The sequence below is a fragment of the Athene cunicularia genome, assembly GCF_003259725.1.
Source record: "Athene cunicularia isolate RWA chromosome 10 unlocalized genomic scaffold, athCun1 chr10_part1, whole genome shotgun sequence".
In the NCBI taxonomy this organism is placed as follows: Eukaryota; Metazoa; Chordata; class Aves; order Strigiformes; family Strigidae; genus Athene; species Athene cunicularia.
In genome coordinates this window covers 19,203,880-19,212,503 of record NW_020799112.1, presented here as the reverse complement: position 1 = coordinate 19,212,503, position 8,624 = coordinate 19,203,880, and positions in this window count along the sequence as shown.

The following is an 8,624-nucleotide window of genomic DNA, read 5'->3' as shown; positions in this document are numbered from 1 at the left end:
CGGGCTCCGCCGCCGCGCAGCGCTGCCGGCTCGGGGTGCCCCTCGGGGCCCCGGCTTAGAGGGGAGCAGAAGCGGTAACGTCTGGGCCGGGCTTAAAGCTGAGCGGCGGCGAGAGTGTGTAACAGAGAACTGGGGGGGAACTGAAGGATGGGAACGCCTGTGCCCCCGTCTAAAAATACGTGTATGTCCTCGGGGTGCAGCATTTTGAATCGATGGAGTGGCATAAGAAAAAAAACACAGCAGTATCTGTTTCCCATGTAAGGAGAAAGGGCAGCGAAATTTGGCTTTACCTTTCGAGGCTGCTGCAGAACGAATAACGCACTTTCTAGCACCGAGCGTGGCACAGCCACCGACGCGCCGAGCTCTTCTGTACACACTCCTAAATAGAGCCAGCTCCAGAACAAATGCATGCTTCATCCTTATCAAAGAAAGGAAAAAAAAAAAACAAAAAAAGCCCTGCAGTTTTTACTTATGCTTTTGGGTTGATTTAGAAATCCAAAGAGCAAACCACTACCACCCCTTGAAAAATAGAAAGTTTTAATATTGAATAATTCAGGGTGAGGAGAGGATAGTTAATAGAGTTCAAGCCCAGTCAAGTAGCTCTCTACCAGGATTATCTCATTTCAACACACTCAGAAAATACAAAAGCAAAAAAAAGCAAACGTAGAAGGCTGAAAGTAAATTATATTAATACATTCTGCTGCTCCTCACTTGCAAATATTTTGGCAGAAATGTTTGGTTTTGTAATTTGCAGGTATTTTCATTTTTTTGTTAGTTTCAGGTAGTGAAGGTGAAGGGGTTCTGTGTGATTGAACTGATGTTGCAAAAGCTCAGCTGCTCAATTTTATAAGCAAGCAAGCTGGCCATCCACCCACTGCAGCTGCCAAACCACCCTCCCCAAAAATAAATTAGTGTACCATTAATACAGCAAGTAGGAAAAATGGAAGTACCATGGAAGATTTCCCAGTAACAATCTCTGTTTACAGCTGAAATGTAACGGTGACACAAAATATGTTAGATGCTATATGAAATGTATAGTTTGAAGCAGTTTAGAGTAGTTTTTATGTATGTAAATACGCATTATCCTTCTCAACATACATAGAAGTATTTAAACTAGTACAGAAAATGCCATATTGGTGTGTGCTCACCACAGTAACAGCATTCTAATGATTTTGGCTGATTTTATCATCAAGAGAAGCGGTGGATTCTGAAAATTGCAAACCAGTCATTTGATTTTGACCATTCCAATGTCACCGTTTAACAGTACAACGTGACAACTTTCAGATGGACACTTAATATGCAGGTAAAAGGCAGATGTGCAGTGAAATACCGTGAGATACTGGCACAAGAAAGAAGTAAGGGGATTCAGAACGTGCCTCTTCAGGGCTCCTCTGAACAAGGCCCAAGAGAGTAGCAACCCAACCTTACACCACTACTTTGAAACTTGTACAAAATGAATCACAGGAATTAATTTTAATTCTGCATGCAGAGTATTACTGATTTACGGTTTGCACCACAGAAGTAGAAATTAGGGGTTTCAAGTAAATGGGAAGTGTTTATCTTCCTGCTACAATCTGGAGGGATAAATAGGAATTTCATTTTCTGAAGTTTTTCTCATTTTTCTGCAGCATAAGCAGACAGATTTTTTTTATTTTTAATGCCGATGCTTGTTGAAGAGACAATGTAGGATTGTGTAAAGGATTTTGTATTTCTTCTGCAGTGGCAAATTAAAATTTGCTCAAAAAAGAAAAGAGACCAGGATAAATGTGGTAGTAACTGTCCCTGCTATTAAGAAATCCAGGACATGCAGTACATTGATACACAATTCCCTCCCTTCACTCTTCTACATGTACAACAAACTCTAAACACTCATTTAGTGAATATAGAAGGTAAATATGTTCAAACCACTGCAAAAAAGTGTTGTCAGATATTTACCAATTATGTTTATAATGTGAAGATAGAATTTACGAGTCAACAAAAGTGAGTTATGAAAGGAATTCTGAGTTACTATTTAATGAAACATTCTTTCAGTTTCAACATTTTCTCTTTCAACCACTTTAATTTTCTGGATGAGCTACCAGAAAAATATCTAGTCGGTGTCAGAGGTTAATGGGATGATTTTCTCATATCTTCTAGGACATTTAATGATGTATTATTTGGTATCTTGCATAGTTGCAGAAATGTGGATTACACTATATGAAGTAATGTTATATGATATGTGTGCTGTCTGTTAATTAATCTAGTGAAATATGTAGCACTCATCAATTTCTGGTGTGTCATTTTAAAGAATATGTTTATATATCAGAAGTACTTAAATTGTTGACAACTTTAAAACAGTGCCCACCTGGGTTCTTAAACCACTAGAAAAATACACTGTCACAAGTAAAAGACTTAAATCAACTTCTGCTCTCTGCTGATGAGCAGAGCTACTAATACGGGTCATCCACACACTTCCCACAGCCACCTGAGCCTTTGCAAACATTTGTACTCTGAAGAACACCTGGACAAACAGATTCCTCTATGGCCTCCAAAACACTTGTCACCCATGCTGAAGTTTCACTCAAAAAAAAAAAAACCAAACAAAAAAAACAAACCCAAAACAACCCAAAGAAGCAATTTTGATGATCCAGTTGATCACCATCTTCCATGACAAACAAACAAAAAAAAGAACCTTAGATTAACTGAGTTCCAGAAGCTCAGTGATATTTTAGCTCCTTGATCAAACCCTGTAACCAAACCCAGAAAGAGAAGACACCGAGAACAAGGCACATAGCATCATTGCTACATGCATAGCAGAACTTGCTGTAACACATAAGCAACTATTTTTCCACAATGCTGATTCTTCCAGATGATTTTTGAGGATCTTATAGCTGTTATCTTGGAGGATGCGGATGGCACGGATTGTGGTGGAAACACCCAAAATCAGGGGAGGATTATTACAGGTAGATTGATTGTAGGAGGGAATGTTAGAGAAGACACAGACTACCTTTTGCAGTTAGGGATCAGTTTGGAAGCAATGATCCTAAATATTTCTGTAACTACACACGCACGTGCTTTAAATCATGTCAAGTACATTCCTCTAGTAAGACATATGCTCCTAGCTACCCATGCCTCCGTGCACCTCCCTCTGCTTATCAACATTATGGACATAAATCATTTTATGCAGTGCATAAATTAAAATTTAACTGATTGACAAAGAAATACCCGTTTGTCCTGCTATTCAATTTTCATAAAAACATTGAACTGAAGTTTTCAGTGCTGACGATCTCCGTGTTCAGCAGCAGTGATGCAAAGTACCAGTCTCCCTCCATCCTGGCCTTTACCAAGCCAGTCCTCTTCATCTTACACAAACGTTCCTTCCTCTCCTTTTGTAGGATGCTTATCAAAATTCACATATTTTTAGACAAATTATTTTGCAACAGTTCAAACAAAAACTTTAATCACAGTACCTCCAGTGATAGAGTTGGGAGTTCATTTTGATTTTTTAAATTTCAATTTATATGAACTTTTGCAATAATCGTATTTATCTGCAAATTTACTCCAACCCAAGTGAGCAAAAAATATGTCCATCTTACATATTTCTTTATTAAGAAAGCTTTGATTATGCCAATGAAAACAAATAGTGTGGGAAAGTTTTGGTGTGTGTATTTTTTTAAGTATATTACAAGCACAAACAGTAATTACATCCAGACAACCAATTAACTGTTTTAAATCTAAAAAAAAAAAAAAAAAGGGTAAAATAAAACACACCAGCAACCATTTTTCTTAATGCTGTTTGGTCAGACAAGCTGTGATAACTAGCTATGAAATCCTTTAATGATAGCTTTTGGAGGGGTAAATTTCACTTAAGACTTTGACTTTTTTATAAATGATTTTTTTATAAATGGTTTTATTTTAAATTTTCATCTCTCAACTGAGTTTATAATGATGGAGGAAGAAATCCAACCTACACTGCCATATAATTCCATAATTTGTGATACTGTGCAAACTGTTGGGGGAGTATTTCTGTAATATTCTAAGAATTAAAAGAAGGTCTCTCTTGGCTCAGACATTAGGGGCCTATGTGCTTCTGGGGAAATTCCAGTATTTTATCTCAGTTTTATCCCAGATGACCATAAACCTATTACGTTTTATACAGATTCAGAATACCTCTCTCTTATTTATGCCTATATGGAATAGTCTTAGCACAGAATTTAGTTGTTTTAAGCAAAACAATTTATTTAATTTACAAGAGCAAGGCAAATTTTGATATCACATCACCAAAATTGTAGAACTAAAACAATATTTGGGTTTGTCCTTACTAAGATCTGAATTAAAAAAATGTTCTTACTCCTCTAAAACACCTAGATTCTTCAGTATCAGTGACAAATGCATGAGGAAACTCAAGAGATGCCCTATTTCAGACACCCTCTTTCAGTACTATTTTTAGGAAAGTTCTGTATCACATTCATAGCTTTTTTTTTTTTTTTGTCTAAAACTAGGGCTCATTTTAAATCAATTCTTACCTAGTAAGAGTGAAACTGTTATACTACATCTCCATTTACTGAAGTCATATGAGATTACATTAACATTCATGGGGGTCCTAAAGAAAACTAAACCAGAAGAAATCCTATGACTCCTATTCTGTCCACCAGGAAGGGGAAGCACAACCTATTTTTGTAAGACTAGTGTTGAGTAGAAATACAACTAAAAATACAGTGGAATGGACTTTTTTAAATTCCAGTCTAGTACAATACATAGACATATTTCATTCTATGTGTACAGCTAGGAAACCTAAAGTTTAACAAGAGCAATTGTTTCTTTGATTTTAAAAGAAAAATTTTAATGCAGCCTTAGTGCAAGGAAATACATACATACATACATATATATATATATATATATATATACACATATATATGCTACTACTTTCTGTCAGCTCTAACCCCATCAAATTTAATGGGATTTAACTTTGCCAGAGTAACAGTTGCAAGCTGAGTTCCCTCAATCTTAACATTTGTCTCAGATGACCTCTTAAATCCCACCTGTAAACTCAGAAGCAAAGTGAAGCAAATTACACAGCATAGCATGAAATGCCAACTGCTGGGTGAATTTTCAGGCTTAGACATTGAGCAAAACGGATATAGCTTTTTATTAGAATTAATACATTCCAAGTGGGTGGAAATCAGTAACTAGGAGCCTCTTCTTGTAGCTCTCATTTATGCAGAACTCCCTACTGACTTGAACAAAGACAGCTGAATCAGTCCCTACATTCCTTCAGACATTGTGTCAGCAAGGGATTGGGTGTCTCTGCCTCTGTTTTCCATCCCAGTGTTCCTCCAGCTATGAGATGTCTCGGTTGATAGGGAGTTACCCCATGATGCAGTTGAAATAATAAAATAGGTAATAAGAGACCAGGGATTAGACTCTGAAGCCACCACATTCCATTTGCAAGGCCCTTCCTTTGAGAAATAACGCTGAGAGCATTGCATATGCCTCAGAATCAGCAATGAATTTAGGTTGGAAGGGACTTGTCAAGGTCATTTGGTCCACGCCCCCAAAGTAGAACCAACCTAAGAGTAGGTTGCTTAGGCCCTATCCAGATGACTTCAGAATATCTCCAAGGATGGTCACTCCAACTTTTCTAGAGTAACCTACTCCTCTGTTTTACAACACTTATTGTGATTACTTTTTCTTAATACTCGGTAGGAATTTGCCATGTTTGAATTTGTGCCTGTCCCCTCATCCTACCACTGCTCACCACCCAGAAGAGTCAAGCTCTACCTCCTCTATACTCTTAAAGACAGCAGTGAAATCTTCCTTAGACTCTGCTTCTCCAGTCTGATGGAAGCCTCTCCTCAGAGAGCATTGCTTTAGCCCCTAACCATCCTGGTGACCCTCTGCCAAGCTTGTTTCCAGGTGTCAATGTTTTTTGGATTTAGGGGTGGAGTGGGGTTTTTTTTTCTTGGTTTGGATTTTTTTTTTCTTTTGTACTGGGGTGCTCAAAGCTGGATACAGTACTGCAGCTGCAGTTTCTCAAATACCACAGGAGGGGAAGAATCACTTCCCTCCACTGCCAGATTACACCCCCTGTAATACAGCCCCATATGCAGTGGGCTGCCTTCACTGCAAGGGTGCACTGGTGACTCAGGTATGATAGTGCGGTGTCTCCAGCCAGTGAACAGTTCAGTACAGCTCTGATCTGCACTTTCCTTTATTCAGTAACTTCCCAAATGCTGACTTCATTTCCTCAAGTTTTCTGGATACCAGTAAATTAAGTGAGACAACTTTATCTAGAGTCTGTGATTTCTTACTGGGTATAAAATTGTGTGGGGATTTTTATTCCCCCTCACCCTGTCTATGGAAAATATTAAAATTTACTTACTGAGAATCACTGGGGGGTTAATCATGTTCATAAGTTTTGACAGCCAGTCTTCATGGCCTCAAAATGCCCATCAGATGCAAGGTCCTTTATACGCTACACTGGATAGAACATGATCCCCTGTAATAATGCATACCTCTTTAATAAATTGCATCTTGCACTTCCAGTGTTGTTACTTGGGTATATTCAGCCCACAGAAGTCAATCGGAAACTTCCTATTAACTTTAAGATTATTTTGTTTCATTATTAGCCCCTTCTCACTTATGTATTAGCTCAACTCAGCAAGCTGACTGTGTCCTAAAACAAATATAGCTATAAATCATACATATAATGCAAATAATCAGGTCGCCTTTCTTCATACAGAAACAGGAAATAATAAGTGCAGTTAATTCAAAAATATATTCATTTTATAAGTAACCAAATAAAGTTAAGGAAGCTGTTTGAGTAGGAAGTTGTAATTGATTCCAAAAACTGGGGCTTAAAGGGGGAATGAGAAGGGACAGGAAGAAAGCTCTGTAGGGTTTTGGGGGAGGTTTTAAAACTCCCCCTTTCACACACCCCCCCCTTTCCTACAGGGAGAATTAAGATATAATTTAAAATTTATTACTTAGAACACTCAAAATGTGAGTAACTTCTACCAGTACTTCTAGTACAAAATATTCAGATTACAGTTTAAATGGGGGAAGAAATTCTAACATTAAAAAAAAAAAAGCTTTAAAGCTTCTTTTTTAGAACAAGAAAAACTTCGGCCTCTAAAACCTCCCTAATGGTTTGCAAATTATCAACACCAGATCCACCCAAAATTGCTATTACTGTGATGAATGGGGTGGAGTTCAGAAAAGATTGGTCTGCCACATTTCTTTTTTAAAGGGACAGGTTTTGACACTTTACAAAATTTTAAATAAAAATGGGTTTAGCTTTGTGAACTCCTTTCAATACCAAAAAAACCTAAAAAAACAAATACTACATAACTTCAGACCAATAAGAACAGAGGTCAACAGGCACACAGTCAGCAGAGGAAATGACATCTGACACCCATAAGGGAGAGCCAAGGAAAAATACTCATGATCAGGAGATGCTTAGGAAAAAGAACATCTATATCTATCTATCTCTAGATATACGGATCTATAGCAAGGCTGAATTTTCCCACTCCTGTTCATCAGTAAAAGGAAGGAAGTCTCATTTTATGGATGAAACAGTGGGTGATGTAAATAAAAAAAATTCATGCTGCCTTTTCAAGATAAGGAAATCTTTCAGAGGCTCCAGTCTGGACGCATTTTGTGATAAACTATTGGGAAAACAGAGTTTCTCTGCACTGCAATGATCTGGAGAAACTTCCTCTGGCACTACATGCTTAGTCTAAAGCCTGAGATAATTTTTGCCTTATTTCCACTTATTGCAGCGGACTTCACCACACTAAAGTCATGCTCTGAACACTATTCCATCAGTTAAACTAAGCTAAAGCAGGGAAATTCCTGAAAGCAGCACATTGCATGGATTCTAATACATCATGGAGAACTGGAAACAATTCCATCCATACAATTGGCTACAGAGTCTTTTCTCCTTTTCAAAATATGCAGTCCTCTGCATTCTTTGGTCCATACACAAGGCTCTTCACCTACCTGTCCAAGTTTTTGTAATAAACAGTAAAACAGCGACAAGTCTGTGCAGTCTTGCTAACTATATATTGAGGCCTGCACAGTGAAAATACAAGGAGAAATCTTGGTAGTCTTGTCTAAAACAAGAAATTAATGCTTTTTGGATTTACTCCAACTTGTAAAAAATAAGTCTTTAAAATTCACATATGTATCATGCTCCAATACACATGTTCAACAGCGACAAATTCAGAGCTAAACACGCTACAGAAACAACCATACCATTGTACCATTGTCACCAATATGCATGTGCTGACAATGGTCACTTCCCATGGAATCCTGAAAAAAGGTGCCTTTTCTAGGACACTGCAGCATTCAAAACCTTATTAGCCTCTTCTGTGGGGTTTTTTGGTTTAGTTTCCACCTCTTCCCCTCCCCTGCAGCAGTATCAAACTGTGTTTTAAGGGTAAGTTGACTTAAGCAACCCTGGTAGCTACTTACCCTGCTTTGACAGGTTTGTTTCTTAAGCTGTCCTTCTTCTCGCAGTCAAATACCGTGCAATACCATTTGCAAAAAAAAAAAAAAAAAATAAAAATTAAGGACATATTATAATTTATGCCACTAGGTAAATCCCACAGCACGACAAATGTTAGCCCTGTGCTTAATCAAAT